Genomic DNA, 21,374 nt, shown 5'->3' with positions numbered 1-21,374 from the left:
TCCCCACCCATGTATAAAGTTGCAGAATTTTGAGTAATATGAATCCCATTCAAAAGCGCGAAAAACTGTCAGAGGGGCGAAACCAAGCCTCACAGACTGGGGTTTTGGATTTAAATGTGAGGAAGAAAATATGTAACCTGTGTATCTGATTTAATATAAGGTTGCAATTGTGTAAATATGTGTTTGTGGCAAAATTAGATTTTAGTGCCAGTAACTATGGGAGGTTTCTGGACACTGTAAAAATCACCCCATAAAAATGACATCATTTTTCTGAGATCCAACCAGCGAAAAACTAGGCGGAGACTTCTCTACTCTTGCCCAATCCTATTGTTATAGGTGTGTGTAGTAAAGCCTGCCCCTGTCATATACTGTGATGATGTCACCTGACATTATAAATAAGAGCCCCTGACAACACACAAGACACTCTGATTCCTGACCGGTTCCTAATTTCCTGCCCAGCGTCCTGTCCTGTTCCTGTCTTCATCTTACATTATTCATCTAGACTCCAGATCCCAACCACAAGGCCAAAACCTTGCTGATCCTGCTTCAGCTAGGCCGCAATTCAAAAAATCCCAATAACTAAGGGAAGCTGTGGTGTTTTAGGAAGCATCCTGAATTAACCTAGGTTGCTGCTCACAAAATGCATGCCTGCTGCAAACCTGCCATCTAGCTGATTCTTAGTATCCAGTTACCAGAGGTTCCAGTCCAGTGCCAGTCCAGTGCCCTCCGGGGACCGAACTGCCCAGCTGTCTTGCCATGCGCATTGTCATGTATTGACCAGAACCCTTGACGGTCCAATATCCTAAAATAAAGAGGACTGTAAGTATCATCCCTACCCCATAGAAATCCATTGTCTACATATCCTGCTTTGTCTCTATCCATCTCTAAGTCATCCTATACTTATCCTGATAACTTGTAATACTGTCAAAATCATTCTTGCCACCCTGTCCTTGATTTATTGTGATAGTGCCAGCTCTTTTTAGTAATTCTGTTTTGTGTAAATCCTAAACTATCAATCCTATTTCGAGTGATCAGACTGGTTCCGCCAGGGCGGGCACTGGGGAACTAGGGTTGATTCCGCGGATCAACTCTGGAACTTACTGTGTCTCAATCTGGTAGTCTAGCCGAATGCTCTTGCGTAGAGTAAAACTGTTCCTTGCCAAAACTGATTTCTTTGCCTTTTCGCGCCTTCATTTTCTCAAAAACGTACCTCACTAGATATTGCATAACTCACTCAATTTTCCAGATAGAAACCTAATTTCACTTCCAGATTGTACCTAAGAGCTATAGCTACAAACCAACTAATCAGTGAATTTCACCCGTTTTTATCAAAAACCGTCTGGTTAATTTCAGGCGGAAATTGGCATTTTTGAAAGGTTTTACACGTGTGATTTCGATTATAAATTATTTTAAACTTTCCATTCAATTTCTAAATTGTATGCTTTTTCTCAATCTATTGCTTATGATTGCTAGTATCTTTCCAGTGTTGCTCCCGTAAGGAATTGTGCTTATTTAAGGATTTTGCACACATTCATTGTTTTGTACAGCCATTTCCAAGTGTCATTTTAACATTGCAAGGGTTTCCAATACATTTTTCATTCTCATTTGAGGAGGGAAGGTTGGATTCGAATTTTGTTTCCTATTCCTTATTCCTGATTACCTGCTGCTTCTTTAGATCCATTCAGAAGTGATTATTTGTGGGTTGAGGGAATTCTGAAGGGGGAAATCCTAACTTGAGTGCTATCTTTCCGTAAATCCAAAAGTGTTTCCATTCCCTGGTGTTTTCTATCTGTGTTGCTAAAGGGTTTAATTAAGTGCATTGCCTACCTTCCTATTTGTTGTTGTCACCACATTGGTGATTGCTGCCCCATATATTAAAAGTTTGTGATTTTCTTGAATTTCTAAATACATAAATGAGTGACTGTAAGAGAAGGTGTGAGTGACTAGTGGGTGAATGAGAAGTGGTGTGATGTGATGTGTGTTTGTGAATGTTCTGGGTGGGTGGGTGTGTGCCTGTGTATAGAATGCAATGAGTGGATGCAAGAGAAAGTGTGATTGACTGGTGGGTGAATGAGAAGTGATGTGATGTGTGTTTTTGAATGTTCTGGGTGGGTAGGTGTGTGCCTGTGTATAGAATGCAATGAGTGGATGCAAGAGAAAGTGTGATTGACTGGTGGGTGAATGCGAAGTGATGTGATGTGTGTTTCTGAATGTTCTGGATGGGTAGGTGTGTGCCTGTGTATAGAATGCAATGAGTGGATGCAAGAGAAAGTGTGATTGACTGGTGGGTGAATGAGAAGTGATGTGATGTGTGTTTTTGAATGTTCTGGGTGGGTAGGTGTGTGCCTGTGTAGAGAATGCAATGAGTGGATGTAAGAGAAGTTGTGAGTGACTGGTGGGTGAATGAGAAGTGATTTGATGTAATGTGTATTTTTGAATGTTCTGGGTGGTTGGGCGTCTGCCTGTGTAGCAAATGCAATGAGTGGAGGGGTGTATGCCTGTGTAGAGAATGCAATGAGTGGATGTAAGAGAATGTGTGTGTGTGAGTGACTGGTGGATGAATGAGTATGAATGTGATGGTGTGTTTTTGAATGTTCTGGGTGGGTGGGAGTGTGCCTGTGTAGAGAATGCAATGAGTGCATGTAAGAAAAGGTGTGAATGAGTGACTGGTGGGTGAAGGAGCATACATGTGGTAGTGTGTGTTTGACTGTTCTGGGTGCGGTTTGGTGTGTGCCTGTGTGGTGAATCCAGTGTGAGTGAGTGCGAGAGATGTATGGGTGAATGACTGGTGGTTGAAAGGGGATGCATTTGTGTGCAAGGCCCTGAGAATTTGCTCAGTTGCAATCACATACTTGTGGCAAATGTTTACACCCTCCAAAAAAAAAAAACTCACCAGCCACCACTGGTGGCTGCTATATTTGTGGACCAGGCACTGCCCCTTCTCTCTATGTTACGTTAAAGATGTAATCTTTGATTGAAAAACGTATTTACTTCTTTCACTTGCAGTAGTGCATTCCCCTGCAGTGGCATAATCATCATGGACATTCTGCACACGTGGTGGTCCTGACCGGCCCGGGTTGTGGCGAGCCCTGTGCTTTGTTATGGAGCTTGGGGGGAGGGGGCACACAGCATGTCTCGCAGGGGAGCTGCCAAATTTTGTGCTACGCCATTAGCCACCACTGGGTCTGACAAAAGGCATGTGTGCAGTGTGCGCCTTGAAGTCTGCCAGTGAGTTCCCGGGTGAGAGGCAACTCGTGGGTGTTTTCAATTTTAAATAATTGTGCTATGAATTTATGTGTGCAGCAATAATATTACATTAAATGGTGTTTTTTTTAAAAGTCCTCTAGCACCCAGTATTACACTTAAGATAATAAAAACTATGGGGCGGGGGGTTATTGGGTATATTGAAAGAAACTTTCCCAGATATTATACTCCAGCAAAGATAACATTATCAGGTGCACCCCCCTTTGTGCACGCAGACCAGTCTAATAGGTTTCTTCTATCGTAGTAGTAGCTGAATCGAACATTTATTACCAGGGAATTTTGTTAATACTAAATCCTGGTCAATGATTTAATGTTCAGGCCTTGCTCGTACAGCATTTTTCTCCTGGTTAAACATCAGCGCACGCCTCGACAGGTCAGTGCTTTGTTGGCTTCTTTAACACAGCAACGCACAGATAACACATACTTCTGTGTCCATTGATCTATAGATGTTTCATACACTAGCTGTAGCCTGCATTACAGATTTCGGTTATCCTGTTAGAAATACTGCATTATGTATGTTTTACATATAGAACCCACCTCGAATCTGGAAAATGGCATTCTCCAAATGTGTAATCGTGGACAAATCATGCCTCGGTTCTTATATATAGCTGAAATGAAAGCACCTGGAAACACAAGTGCTAAATGCATCTAGAAAATCTGAAGGTCGTTAGCCATCACTTTCTGTGATGTCATTTAGGAAGAGGGGGTCAAATTGCATCACTTCCTGTGATGTCATCAGGGGGTCAAGGGTCATGTGATGTCACTTCCACCCCCCCAGGCATGTTGGTTAAATGACGTCCTTGGGGTACACATGTTTGACCACAGGAAGGACTGAAACGGCAGTGCGTGTTCGTGCAGGGACAATGTTTATTTTTGACAGTAAATAAAAAGTACAACAAAACATATTTTTACAATGCCAAATTTGTGCGCTAGAATAAGAGATGGAAAGACGAGAAAAGCTGCTAAATTACCTGCATGACTGATCCAGCGCTGCTCTTCCTGCAGCTAGAAAAGTGCTTGCTTCAAATTGAAATGCACGGAAAAACATTGAATCAAGTTTATTTTATTTTCAACTGCAAAATTAATCAAAATTCAATGAATCACTTTAATCCAGGCAATATGTGTTTCACGCTGTATGGTGCTTCCTCGGGGCTCATAAAAGTATATACCTGCATTGCATAATGGCAGTTTGCAGTCACTTTCTATGGCACACAGTGCATTCTATTTCAATTAATCTAACTTCGGAAAATGTAAAGCAATTGATGTATGCATAAACATATGTAATGTTATGTTATTGGGCATTTGTATAGCACATTTGTATACCATTCATATGATCTCAAAGCACATATGTAGAAAAGGATGATGTAGTGATGGCCATCATCTACATCTATTCACAAAAATAGGTGGCTATTATCCAGGAAATTGAAAGTATGTTTACCCTGCCCTAAATCAGCAGGGCACACAGGATGCTGAGCCCAATAATGTTGTTTTTTGTTTGATGAGCGTGGGCCTACAAGTTCCAGCATGCAAGTGCTCTTGGTGCAAAATCCACGACTGGATCGCAATACCTCTGATGACATGAGAAAGTTGCCATCTCTGCAGTGTGCATCTAACTTGTAAACACAGCTTTATTAAGTTAAAGTAACATATACTTAAACAAATACATTATTACCATAATTGGCGTAAACATTCCAAGAAGCATTCCCAATGCACATAGCAGACATTGCAATAGAAGGCGGGTAGAGCAGGGTCCGCAAGGTTGGCATGAAGGGTGAAGAAACAAGCCAAGGACCCTTCCGGTTGCCAAGCCTTGACCCCAAGAACAGTATTTCCAGGAATCCCCATCCCAGCACACAAGGGATTCCTGGGAAAACTGGACCTTGAGGACAAGGTCAGAGTTCTCGGCCCAGTGGATTGAGGGGTCTTCTTGGCGCTGTCTTTGGAGAATGACAGTGGGTTCTGTAGCTCGCAATTCTTGCACAGGGGGATATTTCCATACCATCAGTTTCTCATCAGGCGCCCAATCATGGATTTGTCAAACTACATAACTCCCTCCACCGTAACGTGCTCAAGAAATTGCACATTGCTAGGACTTGGGATTGTGGGTTATATAGTGCAGCTGTTGGCATTTTCATGATCTCGCGGCACTCGTGCAGGGAATGCTTAGTATGAGCAGAAGAGGAAGTTCAGGGGTGCTTGGTGTTCTGTTGATGTGTACAGGTCGTAAACAAATGACACTATATGTGTGCAAGCGTCAAGGCGTGTTATGGCATGTTCAGTCACAGGTTTCAAAAATCCATGGAGAACCCAACGTTTGGACCCCACCATTCAGAAAAAAAATACAGGGAAGGGAGACATATTGGTGTAAGCCCGCAAGGGCCATAAAAGAAGGGACGAAAAGGGCCAGGGACAGAATGGAGGGGTGGGGGAGGGCCTGGGGGGTGGATGTGGCTGGTGAAAACTCCCATTCTCTAAAATGGGCAACAAATTATTCTCAAAATGGGAAACATGAAATAAAGAGACATTGTAGGGTTATTTAAGTTTATAGTCCATTAAGATGTGGCCTGGGTGTATTCTGAGGCCAATGTCTATTGTGGTGGGTTTGAGTGTTCTTGTACTGTGGGCGGCTAGTGGGGGGGGGTCTTAGTTTCAAGTGTGGCCATGTTTTGGTGTATGTCTGGTCTGTACTTGGGGAGGGTCTGGTCGCTGTGTTTGATTTGAGGTGGTGTGGCGAGCTATGATCTAAGTTTACTGCGGGAGATTGCACAAGGTTAGTAGGGGCCATCTTTGTATCCGAGACATCAAACATGGGCGTAATGACACAATGTGCAGTGAAAGTAGCAGGTGTTAAGGAGAGGCAGGGCAAAACAGGGCGCCATGATGGAGCAGTACATCAATCGGTAATACATGTGATTGGTAACATTCCAAGGAGGGTGGCTTCTGTGATCAGCATTACACTGCATGGCCCATGACAATCTACACACCAGATGATACCATCAGGTCCTGTATCAAGGGATTGCACCTCAGAAGCAAGGCCAGTGCAGAAGATAAGGACCTGCAAAGCCTCACTTGTAAACACCCCCTTTTCGACTTCAGTTATTTCAAGGCCCCCCAATCTGTACAGTTGTGTATGCACCCCCTCAGTATTTCCCCACACCTTGATATGAAGGTTTGAAGGTGCCCTTGTTTGGTAGAGGACTGAAGAGGAGGGATGTGTTCATGATCCTGTAGAATGTGTATAATTTGTACTGCAGTTTATACGCAATAATCAGCTTTGATTATGAGGGAGAGCACACTCACTAAGGTAATCAATGAGAAACATTCCATTCCAGGGTCGGTCTCGCACCACATCCCCTCAGAGCAACTGGTAATATAGCTCAGCGAGTTAACTGCTTGCCTCAGACATCTGCATATCCGCCGAGAAGATGGCGGCGCAGGCTGCGCAATCACAGGTCTGAATCCCGGTAAGGCTGACTCAGCCGTTCATCTTTCGGCGGTTCAGATGTTGTGTACCAGTACACTGGGTAATAGTAACAGGGCTTAGAAAGAGGAGGTCCCTGGGATGAGGAGATATTTCAGTCAACTGTATAGCAAAACGGTTCTTCAGAATCAGAGCACATGTGTGGTGATCAAGATGTGATAGGGGTGTAAAGTGTGAGTCAGAGGTGGACAAGCCGAGTGGCTGACTCAAGCTTAACTTGAGTTTCAAGCTAGGCCCTGCCGCCATCTTGCCTTGCTGTCTTGCTGAAGCCTTTGCTTTTACCCCATGTTCTGGATCTGCACTTTCCTTCATGCTTCCTTATTGCTCGCCATCTCCTGTCTTTGCTCCTTTCCACTTCCCATGCGCTTTGAAGTGATTGTAAAGGCATGAGTGCTACATAAGCAAAAAATAAACAAAGTCTACACATAAAGTATGGGAAATGAAACAAGTACTGGCAATGCCAACCGTTTGGACTTTTCTGTAGGTATGGGAACAGCACTTGCCACGCATCGCCTTAATGGTATTAACTACCCATTGTTGTTAGCAGGTGCAAAATGGTGCGAGTACCTGGGCATCTAATAGCAGTGCCTGCTGAAAGCTTACAACTTATGCACAAGCAAAAATGTTGGCTTTGCCAATGCTTGTTTTATAAAGGACCTCAGTGGATTTACCAATACTTGGTTTTAATAAGACTTCAGTGAAGGACACACAGAGTGCTTATAAATCGAGGGGCTGAAGTCGGCCTAGTGAGACATTTTTATACCACCAGAAGCAGGTTAACAAACCGAAGGAAGTCAATAACTCTCAGAAGACTGCTTTGAACAAACCCTGGCAGGCACTTTGAATGCAAAGCCGGATGGTAAGGCTTGATTAAAGTGAGCTCAAAGAGTTCTCATGAGCGGGTGTTTTGTGCGGGAGGGGCAGGAACTGGCCATAGGTGGACACATATCCAAACAACACCTAGTACATGCAACGATAAATTTGTGAAAGAGTGTGTGGCTAAAACTGGGATGTCCAACATAGGCTCAGCCAATAGAAGATATTAGAAAATCAAATTGTATTTCCTGAAAACTAATGAACTGTTACATTTTTTTGCAACAAATGGCTGCTAATTTAACGAGAGTGCGTCATCTGAAGTCAGAACATTCTCAGAGGATATTCAAGAATCCCAAGTCAGATCACGCAGGTGGACACTGTTCACTCATTTGTTAGGGAAAGAAATTACAAGAGGAGCCGAGGCCGGGATTCGAACCCAAGTACACGCCGTTGCAAACCCAGAAATGTAAGCCACAACACCACACTAACCTGTCACCCTTCGTAGTGAAATATAACATATCGACATTCTGCTGGACAAGGCATAGTTTGCTGCATATTCTAAGCCATACAATATTGGCGCTTATTTTCGACTTGGGCAGCAATACTTTTAAGAAAATCTGTCCGCTTAGCAAATACTTATTTGCTCTGTGCTCTTTCTTGAGATGGGAAAGATATCCAAAAGTGAAATATGCACATTTCTTTCAATTTACTTTCACTTACTGTGACATCACTTCCCAGTTCATACGTCCAAGCCCCCCAACTATTTTTTGGGGGGCTGGAGCCCTGCGGCTCCAGTGTGCTACTTGCGGTAAGCTGAAGGGAAGGTCGGGTCACAGGCTTTCCATGTAAAGGCGAGTGAAGAAAGAGGGGAAACAAACTTGTGTTAGGCAGCTCCCAATCTGCACGCTACATCCAAGTGATGGACACATTGCAACCGTGTCTTCTATTTGCCAAAAGGTTTACTGTTTTTAACGGGTGGACTCTCTGCCGTTTGACTGCCTTCAACAGTTGGAATAGTGGGAGTGCAGCTAACATTTGCTCGTTAGTCATACCCACACCCTTTGCTGCCATACCCAGGGAGGGGTGTTGCTAGGTCTGGAAAAGATCAGGGGCTAGGCTAATGTCAGTGCTCGGCCTTTGGTTGTAGCCCCTGAGCTTCTATCCGGATATAACCAAAAGACCCATAGCTATAGCCCCATCAGCCCCCTCCCACCTAGCAATGCCCACACCACCAGGCTCTGCCCATTTAGCCATTTTAACTGGGTTTGCCATGCAGGTCTGACATGTGCCACGTTTATGCCTTTTCCCCCTTGCCATTGTTCCACCTTTTTCTAATGTAGAAAGAGATCCTGGATGGACGCAGCCGACAGTCGGTCCCATCCCCACGCCCCCAGCACGGGCATTTGAAGGAGTGGGTTAGCCAAAGCGTCAGCCCGGAAATTGGCTGAGGGCCAACGGGGGTTGTTGGGGCATGGTATGAAGTAGGGAATGTGCTGGAGGAAGACACCATTTTTTCCTGGAGATTTCAGCCTGCCCACTCATTCTTACTTTAACTTTAATCATGCTTTGCAATAGGACAGACTTTTTTGTGACAGGTTGGGGGTCTTTAGAGGTTATGAAATATGTGCTGCAACTGTCTTTGTTGTTGGACTGGTGGGTCAGTAGAGTTGCCTGAGTTTATAACCGGAATTACAAGTTGACTTTTAGTTGGTGAAAGTTAGAGAGTGCTGCGCAGTTTTGGTGAAGTTTAGGGAGGGACAATTTTGACTGCCTGGCAGATGGGCTGGCAAGGCCAGGCAGCAGTAACAAGGCAGGGGAGTGGGGTGGGCTATGAGTCTAGTGGTATGTTCATGGGATGTTTTAATGTGTTAAAAGTGAGAACCCAGGATAGAGCATGTTTTTTGACCTGCCACATTAGAGCAACCATTTCCACTCAACTGATGTGTTTGTTTAGTGCTGTCTTGCTTGAACTCCATGGTAGCACTACAGCTCGCATGTCCCTCCAAATAACTCTGATTTTACCTCCTTTTACAGGCAAAAGAAAATATTGGTAAAGTTGTTCAACAATTACAACCACAAGAAGTACAACACTGTTGGAATCAACACATTGCTGGTGATTCTGTGGGAGTTTGGCAGATCGGTGTGTGAGGTGCACCAGTTTTTCCAAGGACTTGTTCGTGGCCACCACCTCCACCTCCTCCTTCTTCTTCTTTGTCTTCGAGGCCGCAGACTTCCCCCCTTCCCGAGCTACAGTGCTTCATCTCAGACTCACAACTGACCAGAGATGCAGCACTGCACCTTGGGCCAGAAGGCACCGGGGACTGAACCCTAGAGGAGAGCGCTGCATCTAAATGTCCGCCGGTAGATCCATAGCTGACCCCCTCCCCACCCCCCATCCCCTGTGGAAGAAACAAAGATTGTGGTGAAGGCTTCACGGCGCAAGGGAGGCCAGAAGAGCCGCCTGTAACCCACCTGTCGGGCGCGTTGAATGGGTGTGAGCGCATTGAAGTCCCAGTGAAGCACGTGCCTTAGAACATTGTGCAGCCCTGGCCTTGCACAGGCGGGCGTACAGTGAAGCAGGACAAGTGCATGCAGGGGTCACAGGTGTGCTTGTGCCATCGAAATCATCATCTTCCTGGTCATGCTGTAACTAATGAGGGCCAGCATTGTGTGATTGTGGTGTGCGTTTGTAACCATTTGCAGTCTGTCTCCGTTAATCTTTGCAGTCTGACTGTCTTGTATGATGTTGACCCGTCTGTCTGTCAGTAGTAGGCATCTCTATCTCCCTGTTCATCTGTATCTCAAACTGTCCGGGTGCTTACCTGTCTGTCAACTTGCATATCTACCCGCCCCTTCCGGTCCTTCTGCCTGAGCGTCTTCCTTGTTCCCTATCGTCCTGTGTTAATATCTCTCGCGTTTTACTGCCTGTCCTGTCAGTCTGTTTTTTTGACAATCTGTCTGCCTTGCTTTGTGTCAGACACTCCTGGGGTCCGCTGGTGAATCCGGAAGTGACTGTGGGCAGGCTGCACCTCCAGGTTGTACGTTTCTTCGTTTTGAAGTCTGTGTTGCTTGGTTTCGGTCCTCACTCTAGTCCTTTTCTTTCTGCCCCTCCTTCTTGAGCCAGCGCCTGTTAGGATAAAAAAACACGTTTTTATATATATTGGGCCTCGGTTTGTAACAAACCTTTCACAATTACCAACCACACATGTGTAAACCCTTAGACAAATCAATGAAATAATCTACAATTCAAATCATTTAATGTCTACGAGAATAAAACACGTCTGCAATAATTCCCTAAGGCTGGAATCCAGGATGCCTGCTTGCCTCACATTAAGCAATTTCAAAAAGCATCAGTAGTGTGGTGTCATCACTCGCTCATGTCACGTGGGGAGGGACACGAGGCAAAGGGAAGAGGAGGGGCATGAAAGAGAGAAGTTAGTTCCGGTTTCAGTTATCTTTGAATAAAGACATGTTGACTATGAGCTCCCACCTCCATCTCCCTTTTGTGGTTAGAGCGCGTAGCAAGCTTTGTGAGATATTGAGTAACCTGCCCCCGGGGACACTACATTGGCGACGAAGTGGGACGCACTTCCCCGCAAAACCAGCATCTTCCCTTTCTGGATGCCTGCGCTCGCGGATGGACACGGTCGCTGCTCGAGCCACGGGCAGTCTCTCGATCCGGAAGACGGACGGAAGAAAAGGCGGGTGGAACTCTGCAGCTCTCTGCCAGCAGCTGGCCACACACACCTCGCATAGCATTCGGGGCGGGTTGAGGAGCACAAACTCCCCGCCGACGGAAACGGTGAAAATGCCAGCGGGTGAAGTTCGTAGGCTCCCCGCTATAACAACGCGGTCTGGGCGTTATTGAGAAAATCTCCTGCCAACGGCAACGGTGCAGTGCTCCATACCGAAGTGGGCACCCTGGGCAGTGTGAGACCGTCTTCTCCTGCTCATAGAACTTTTAACGCCGCCCAAGGCAAAGCGGTTCCGGACCAAGAACTGGGTAAAATCTGGGCGGTGTGAGAGTTCTATCTCCCGCCTATGACAAAGGTGAAAAGCTGTGCAAAGGCGGCACACATTTTTTTTCGCGTGTGGCGGGAAAAAGCCCCGCCCTTCGAGTGAGCGGCCCATCATCTGCAGGTGGGAACGCAGATGTTCCTCAAGGTAGGAGGACAGCGCATATTTAAACATGCAGGGAGCGCAATGATAACGTAGCACACGCACTAAAGACAGAACTTTAAGCCCAAACAGTGAGTTTGACCACCACCAAGTGTAAAAAGCCACTCACAATGTCGGGGGATGATTCACTAACGGTACAGATAACACCTGCCCGTGGGCTGCCTACAAGAATGTCAGACAGCTTATTAGCTCAGCTGCCTTCCAACTTTGACCTAAGTGACACCAGCACTCTGGGATCATGGTGAAAGAGGTGGGTGAGGGATTTCGAGGTGTGCCTCAGAGCAGTTGGCACACTTGACGATGAAAAAAAACAGCCTACTGACCCATGCCATAGGCTCAAATGTAAGAGACATACTGGACGAAATTCCAGAATGCGACACAGACACTTACATTAAACTGAAGACAACCCTCACTCACCATACTTCACACTACACACCAATGTGGACTATGAAAGACACATTTTTCACACCACCAAACAAATCAAGGGTGAAACCATGGACGCAATCGTGATGAGACTGAGAGTAAAAATGAAATATTGCGACTTTAATACGTACTCCAATGAAAAAGCACTCCGCTCACAGATCATATTCGGATGTGAGAGCGCTGACTTCAGGAGACGACTACTACAAAAACCACGAAATTTGGAGGAGATACAATACATAGCATGTTCAGACGCAGCATTAGCATCACAAGTTGAAGGACTCGACGACATCAAGATCACTCACGGGAAACACGAGAGTCTACACAGGCTCGAAAGTGCCTCGAAGGGCAACAGTGACCCATTCTGCTACAGATGCGGTCACGCATACCTGCATGAAAGACAATGCCCTGCCATGGGGCAGTGTGCTCCACCTGTGCTGCGAAAATCACTACAAGGCGGTCTGCCTCATATTTCGCAGCAAGATGCCTGGAGTTGGGAGAAATGGACGACTAGCACCAGACAAGGAGCAGAGTCAACTCAGCCCATTCAGCATGATAAACCACCAGAATGACCCCACAAGTCGCAAATATCGAGAAGACCAGTCAGACAAGAGATGGGAGAGGACCTCAAATGACTGGAGAGACAAGTCCACGACATCCAGACAAAGAAGGAGACCTCGAAGATACATCAGATACCTAGTAGAACAATCACAATCTGACAGAGCATCGAGTGTATCCTCGGAAGACAACACCAGACTAAGTGAAAGACCCAAGGGTGAACCAGGGAAACTGGGATACCTGTACACCTTAGGGAACACAACTGCCCGATCCTGATGATTCAAGTCAATGAGACAGCAGCTGAATTTCTGCTGGACACTGTGGCCACTGTTAACGTGAGTGAAGAGGTGTACAACAGCATACCCCAGGCACCCCGCCGACAACCTGCCAGAACGCTCATATTCCCCTACGGCTCCAAGATGGCTTTAGCCTGTAAAGGTTTCTTCATAGCATCATGCAGGTACAAAGACCATGCACGAGACATACCCATGCATGTCCTGGAAGCAACTGACAGTGGATGCATCCTCAGCTACAAAGCGGCCATTGAAATGGGCCTGATCCATGTCCTGTACAGACTTATGGTACACAAATACCTGGACCCTACCGTAAGCATTGATCAGGTATTCCCAGCACTGTTCAAGGGTCTAGGAAAGTTGAAAGGCAGGCAAATCGAGTTACATATTGACGCCAACATCCCTCCAGTGGCACAGCACTACAGAGGAATCCCCATCAACATACAGAAACAGGTGGAAAATGAACTAACCAAGCTCCTAGAGGCAAACATCATCGAGCCGGAAGAAGGACCCACACCATGGGTGTCCCAAAACAGACTCCTCCAACATCCGCATATGTGTGGACATGCGATGACCAAATAAAGCCATCCCGAGGGAGCGACACCAAGCTCCACAAATCGCTGAGTTGGTGCATCTACTAAATGGGACCACAATCTTCTAGAAACTGGACCTCAACAAAGGGTATCACCAATTGGAACTCAGCAAAAGGTCCAGATACATCACCACTTTTGCTACTCATCTAGGCCTATACAGATAGAAACGGCTCAGCTTCAGAGTCTTGTCTGCAGCAGAGATTTTTCAGTCAGAGATCCACAATGTGATCAAGCATGTGCCAAACTGTCTGAACTACAGTGATGACATCCTAGTATTTGGTCAGTCATACGCAGGAACATCATGATGACATGCTCATGCAAGTGTGCATGGCTCTGGAAGAAGCCCAACTTGCCTTCAACAAAGAGAAATACGAATTCCGAAAGAAAACACTGTGTTTATTTGGTCACACCTTCTCCGAAAGAGGAATGACACCTGAACCCGAAAAGGTTAGTGCCCTCACAGGCACAGAACCACCTAACTCTATCAATGACCTCAGATCTCAAGCTATTGCACGCGATACATTAAGGACGTTGCATCAGTCAGTGAGCCCCTCAGAGCACTCACCAAGCTTGACTCAGAATTCAAATGGTCTGACAAATGCCAAGAGGCGTTTCAGCTAAGAATAGAATTGCGGATGCCAAGAACATGGCCTACTTGGACCCCAGAAGACACACAGAACTAATCGTGGACGCAAGCCCAGTCCGCCTTGGGGCCATCTTGACCCAACTGGATGAGCGAGAAGGACACGCAAAACACATTGTGTCATACGTAAGCCGGAGTCTATCAAAAACTGAACAGGTTTACTCACAGGCTGAAAAGGAGGGGCTTGCAGTAGTATGGGCCTGCGAATATTTTCACCTATTCGTTTACGGGAAACCGTTCACGGTCATCAGAGACCACCAGGCATTACTGTTCATCTAAGGAAACCCACAAGCAAAAATGCCACCAAGGATAGTACGGTGAGCATTAAGGTTACAAGACTAGCAATTCAGCATAATTCACAGGCCAGGAAAGGAGACGAATTCAGCAGATTTCCTCTCGTGGCACCCAATCGAGGAGTGCACGGCAGACCCGTCCATAGCGGACTATTACATCAGATTTGTGATCCAGGGCAACACTCCACGAGGCCTCAATGCAGAACAAATAGCCCAGGAGTCAAATGCAGATCAAGGTCTACAGATCATCATGAGATGCCTGGAGACAGGGCGCTGAAAGCAAGCTAAATTCAAAGAAATTGTGGAGAAGGACGCTAAACTGGACATCACGTGCCTGTTGGCCGTCAAAGAAGAACTTGCCAAATCAGACAAAGGGTTGCTACTAAAAGGCACGAAACTGGTAATTCCACACAGCTTACGGCAAAAGGTCCTCGAGCTGGCACATGAAGGGCACAGAGGAATAGTGTCCACAAAAAGAATGCTGAGGCAAAAGCTATGGTTCCCTCATCTCGACGACCGTGTGGAAGAACTGCTCAAGAACTGCCCCACTTGTGCGGTTAAAAAACCCGCACACCAGACCCGAACCCCTATGCATAACCGAACTACCAAAGGGAGCATGGGAGGAAGTCGCCGTGGATTATTTCGGACCACTTGAAGGAGGTGAACACATCCTTGTAGTGGTCGATGAATACTCAAGATTCCCAGACTTACAGGTCGTACCGCCCACAGCAGCGTATCATGCAATTCCCGCATTGGACAGAATGTTTGCCACCTATGGCATCCCCAAAGTTGTGAAAACAGACAACGGGCCTCCCTTCACGGGACAAGATTTCAAAACCTTTGCAGAATACATGGGTTTTCGACATCGCGAAATAACACCCCTATGGCCCCAGGCAAATGGCACTGTAGAGAGGTTCATGAGCAACATCAAGCACACAACTCAAATAGCTCGGCTCACAGGAGAGCCTGTGGAGAAGTTGCTGTGTCAACTGATGCATGACTACTGTAATACCCCAAACAGCACCACGGGAAAGACACCTTCAGAGGTGATGTTCGAAAGAAGCATAAGAACTCGACTCCCCCACATCGCGTCAGAAGATGACAGATATAAGGGTGATTCTGAAATGCGACAACAAGATACCTCAAGGAAAATGGACATGAAGAAAGCAGCAGATGGAAGAAGGCAAGCTGAAGAAAACAACCTAGAACCAGGGGATGTGGTCGTCGTGAAGCAACCCCAAGGTCGCAAGAACATGGCTGCATTCAATGAGGAACCGCTCACCATAGTACATATAAAAGGATCCTTCATCACCACTGAGGGCGATAGAAAGACCACAACAAGAAACTCCTCACACTTCAAGCGGATGCCCGGAATCGTACCAGCTGCTGATCCGCACATCTCACCAGTTTACTTTTCTGAAAGTGATGTGTCCTACGAGGGAGATGAAGAGGACTCCAGCACTGAAAGCCTACCCTGGATGTCACCAGGGCTGTCTGAGGAAACCAGTCAGCGATCCCAAAGAACAAGAAAGAAACCTCACCCACTCATTGAAGTAATGTCTTGAACAAAGGACTTTATGTTTAGTATCGGGGGTGTGGTGTCGTCACTCACTTATGTCATGTGGGGAGGGACACAGGGCAAAGGGAAGAGGAGGGGCATGAAAGAGAGAAGTTAGTTCCGGTTTGGGTGATCTTTGAATAAAGACGTGTTGACTACAAGCTCCCGCCTCCGTCTCCCTTTTGTGGCTAGAGCGCGTAGCAGGCTGTGTGAGATATCGAGTAACCTACCCCCGGGGACACTACAAGTAGGCCACAAACTTTCACTGTGCACAAAATGTAGACCCATGAAGCATAGATATGCTTTTGCGTTTCAACACAATTTGAATCCTTGCATAAACGGCATGCCCTCAAAGAACACCTGGACGTGCTCCAGAAACTTCACATGTTTGTACACACATTGTCTCGCATTAAACCTGCTAGGACATGACCGCACATTCATGAAATAATCCTGTGTCAATAGAGCATCACAGAAACTGGTAATGGATTTGGGAGTGTCAGGGAAGGCAGCCCTGAATGTTAAATCTTGCACACGTAGCTCATGTACAACCTGCAGTTAAGTGTGCTTCACAAAACATGTGTAAGACACACGTGGTACATGCTTAGGGTCAATAATGTTAATTCAGGTCTTCGTGTTAGCTCCCTGCAGCGCTCGGTATCATTGTCTTGAAGGTTAACGCTCCGAATACTTACTGGGAATCTTCAGTACGCCCACTGCTGCTCCTCCCCTCAGGAAGTCCATCTGGCTTCCAACAGAACCCTTTCGCAAAAATCCTATCATTTCTAAGATCGTTTTATAACCGGTCACCCTCTCATCCAGGGCATCAAGCACTGACATGTCCCAGAATCCTCCTGTCCATACGAAACAAACTAGGATGATCTTAGGGAGAGGCATAACTACTGTGACGAGGAAGAGGAGGACTAGAAGAAAAGAAAATGACCGGGAAGTAATCAGAGCATTACCTGCAGGTCTCTCTTCCTTGTCTCAGTACTTACTGTTACAGCATAACAAAGACCAACAATTGGACCAGCCCACGACAATACCCCCAGCCTCACAAAGTGCTATTGTCCTAAGAAGGAACGGTAGCCAGGGAAGGAAGAGTAACCCAGTGAAGGCTTCACCTTATGGATACCGGTGTCATTACTGAGGACTAATATCCAAGTGCCCACGGAGTAAAAGAACCCTGCCGTGCTTTCAAAGTGCCGAGGATCTCCAGGGATGCCAGAAGCGGGTAAATCCAGACAGGTGGGGGGATGGATGTAAGTGCGATGACTACTGCAAGGTATCTGGTGCCAGTAAATCCAAAACGGATGAAGCCATCAAAGACTGAGGGGCAAACACCAGGAACAACCCAGCCCCCGCAACGGTGGCAAAAGAAGAAGCTGCAGACTTCAAACCCACCGCTGCATAAAGGAAAGGACCAGAAAACAAGCCTTCTCTGCCAACGCCCCAACACTATGGAACCTCCTCCCCTGTCAGCATCACACTCGCCCCCACACTCCAATTCAGAAAGGAACTCAAGACCCACCTCTTCAAGGAGCCTCTCCTCCTCAACACCTAGTCCATCACGTCGCCCGCGTGCCACCTGACTAGCGGGACACGACCCGCCTCTCTCCTTCCCGCCATCCGGTACAGCTGTACCCCTCCTCTGTGCCCCTCTGTATCCTACCACCGCTGCATTCTGTTCTGTTATTACTTCTGAAAAGCGCTCCATTATGCATCTCTATTGTTGTATACCTCTGTAAAGCGCTCAGTTGCTTCTCGCAGCTAGGTCTGCGCTCAATAAATACAATAATAATAATAATAATAAGTTGGCAGGACCATTAAAGGGAAGCAGTGAAGAACTACAACAAAGACACCAAAAGGGCAGGGGATCTCCTGCTCCCTCAACCTCCCTCCAAACAGGAAGTGCCCAAGTGGCCACAGTCTGTCCTGGACAGCATAACCATGGAACTCGGTAGCCCCAGCCTGGCTTCAAATGGGTCAAGAATGGGAAATACCAGCGGGTTCTATTTTACACCCTAACTGGGACGAAATTCAGAACAAACCAGTAGGCTTTTAGATGTGTAAATGTGCCATTGCTACTCACCTGTTGCAGTGTAAGTGAATGGGTATTCAGGGTGGCACTTGCCCATTCCGCCTGGCTTAGTCATGTGCCCTGAGCCATGTGACTGCTTCCATGAGAGGATGAATACAACTCTGTGTGGGTTTACCCAGAGTCTTGCATTTGGATCTACCTTCCTGCCCGCCCTTAAAAGGAAGCAGATTTAATTACCCAACCTCTAAACTGGGATCAATCAGCCTGTCTTGATTTCTCTGCCGTTCACTCGGCCTAGGTGATGCAACATGGAGCACTGGCGCCCTCTCGTGTATAATCAGGGACATCCGGATTTCTTTTTTAATTATACTTTAATCCTGTGTGAAGAAGGGCTCGACTGGCCTAAAGGGAACTCTGGAGATTTCCCAGTAGGCCTCTGCACCCTATGCCTCTGCACCATGGGCCTCATTTGTTTGGTTACCTATTTTATTTTCAAATGTTCTCATAGGAAAAGGGTTGGGTTTGCTGAAAATGTGTAATATGGGGCCACTTCCAAAATGATTTCCGGGGCCTCTTTTGGTTCGCATACCACCCCCTGTGTGGGCCTCGTTTTGACTTTGACAGAAATCGTTTTGAGACATATCCCCACAAATAATGTTTTCATGCCATTAGATTTTATATATGTTTTGATATATTTCAATGTATTCTTCTTATCCTGTTCTTATTATATTTGATCAAATGTTGAGTGGCAAGTAGCTAATGCATGTTCATTATGCCTCAAATTGGTCCATGCTACCCAATTGTGAGTCAAGGTTACTTTTAAGGGTTCATGGTAAGCCTCTTTGAGACACTCCTGTCTTGGTCCTGATTTTTCCATTGCTCATGTCTGAAATGCTTGCGGCCACGTGGCCTATTTCATGCTCTAGTGGGCTATCATAGGATTCAGGCTTGAGTTCTCCTGGGAACCTATGCAGGGAAACAGCCCCTGAAGTGGTGGTGGCTCTGAGTGAAATATAAGAACTATAACATCTAAGGGCATATTACATGGTCACTCTTACAGATCTGCACTCTGTCTCTGAAACAAGTTACCAACATATGGGGCTTCATTACGAGTTTGGAGGCAGCAATGGCGCTATTAGCGCCATGGCTGCCTCCGAACCCGGGTCTGGGTCCGGGTCCAGTCTGGCGGAATGGGAACTTACCGGGACATTCTGACCTAGGCAGACCCGGTAAGTCCCCATTCCAAATGCCATTCCCCATTCCCATTTGAGCCCCCATAGGGCTCAGTGGGAATGGGGAAGGCGCTAATAACGGGCCCGCAATTAGCTCCAAGGTCCCTTAACGGGTTCCGTAAAGAACGGCTGGTCAGACCAGCCGTTCCTGGTGGGACCCGCTAAGGGACCTTGGAATAGGGCGGTAAGGGTTTAACGGCACTGGTCTCCTTACCGGTGACCATTAACCCTTACCACCCACCTCGTAATGAGGCCCATGATGTTGTACGGCCCATATTCATCCTACATTTGAGAAGGTACCTGAAGAGCCTACTCTTTAGAGAAGATCTAGCCAATCATTGGCGACTCCACGCAAATCTACTTCTCCCCCTCCAGAGCTCCCTACTTTCTGTTATTCGCTTTCCTGTCCCAGCTCTGAGGCAACCCTGACCCTTCTTGTTATCCTCTATGTACAGCACTCCTTTGCTTCTTAGCAAGTTTGATGCTTTATAAACCCCAGACATACATACATAGAAACATACTTACATAGAAACCTACGATGGGGCATGGCTTTGGCATAAGGACTCTATATGCCTCAGCAGTGTTGCCTTGTGGATTCAGAATGGGAAATGCATTGATATTGCAACCCATCTTGGCAGAGGTAGCCTGGAATACCTTGTTATTGCAATACCTGGTGGTACAGGTGCCGTGGAATGTGCGAACTGGTGCATGGTGGAAACAGGCATCACTGTGCTGACTGGGCATAATGGAATTTGACCATACTCTGCCAAGCTGGGGCATGATGGAATCGCACATTGCTCCGTAACAGAGCATTGTTGAATCTGACCATCCTGTGCAAACTGTGTACAAGGAAATCAGAATAGGGAGAGTTTAATATGCAAAATGTTTTAACTGGACAGAGGGGATTCTGACCATGCTGTGCTAGCTGGGCATGATGGGAAGTAGCAATGGTAGGCTACCTGGTTTTAATGTAAAGTGGAAACTGACAGTGTGATGGTGTTTATAATGGTAGTGTTTATTCTGTTTTAACGGGACATAACGGTAGCTTGCAATGTTCGGCTTCTTGCTTATAACGAAAACTAGCAATGATGTGCTATCATTCACCACCAATGTTACTGATGCCTTGAAAGTACACAATCTTCCACTATATTACCATAAATATCATTGGAGAGGCTCCTCCGACCTCAGTGAGTTGAACCTGTGGCACTGATGCAATTTGCCAGTACATTTCCCAAAAAATCCCATCGAAGATTACCAAATCCTACTGTAAAAGGCTGTTTAATTCCTACAGTACAGACCGCTAATACTTTGCCAAAACGCATGAACGAAATGGCACATTATTGTAGGTTTAAGTTGGGAGTATGGTAGCATACCGTGCATTTTTTGGTGGCATTTGGTGGTTGGGTGGTGAAATGTTTTGGTTGAATTGCGGTTAGTTTAAAAACATGCAGTTTTGCTAAATGTTCCTAAAAATGTCACCACCTTACCTCGGACCACAATGCGGGAAGGGATCATTATACCCAGTTCCAGGATCTGACTGGGCATAAAATTGTCTCGGGCACCAATAAAAAAGTGGCCCACAGTTGCAAATGGCAATTCATTCCTTTTGTGACACTGTTTGAATAGGAGCCAAGGGGGAGTTTTTTTTTTTTTTTAAACTTGATGCAAATTGTGCATTTTAAAGAATGTGTATTCAGCAACGCTGGTCAAAACTACTAACTGCAGAGTGAAGTAACTCATCAAACGGGCCCATATTGGCCAAAAATCTGTCCCACACAAGCATTTTGCGTTTTTGGTTCACGCATTGCCCTTTTGACCTATAGGCTAGTCCGAGCCTGCGCAGTTCCAGGTGTAGCTTCTTTTGGTGTCCATATCTTGGCGGGCATGACTTGTGATCTTGAGCCAGTTGCTTCTTGGTTTCTGCGGCCACACGTGATCGGAAGCACGAGGGTGCAGGGGCGGTCTATATCCGGCTGCCGGTTCCGCCTGCGTCTTCTCCCAGACGC

The 21,374-nt window shown here is 46.4% G+C and overlaps 1 long non-coding RNA gene across 1 annotated transcript in view; it reads right to left on the bottom strand.

The window, feature by feature from the left end:
• Nucleotides 1-4,113: 4,113 nt before the first annotated feature.
• The window catches only part of LOC138580679 (uncharacterized), a 71,470-nt gene continuing 54,209 nt past the window's right edge, over nt 4,114-21,374 (bottom strand). The window contains exon 2 of the long non-coding RNA XR_011304321.1: nt 4,114-10,688. This is a non-coding gene — a long non-coding RNA (uncharacterized lncRNA). The remainder of the gene's footprint in view (nt 10,689-21,374) is intronic.

This window comes from Ambystoma mexicanum, chromosome 3p (assembly GCF_040938575.1).
Source record: "Ambystoma mexicanum isolate Mex_15411 chromosome 3p, UKY_AmexF1_1, whole genome shotgun sequence".
Lineage (NCBI taxonomy): Eukaryota > Metazoa > Chordata > Amphibia > Caudata > Ambystomatidae > Ambystoma > Ambystoma mexicanum.
Note: the sequence above shows the minus strand (reverse complement) of the source record. Positions and strands in the feature narration are given on the sequence as shown.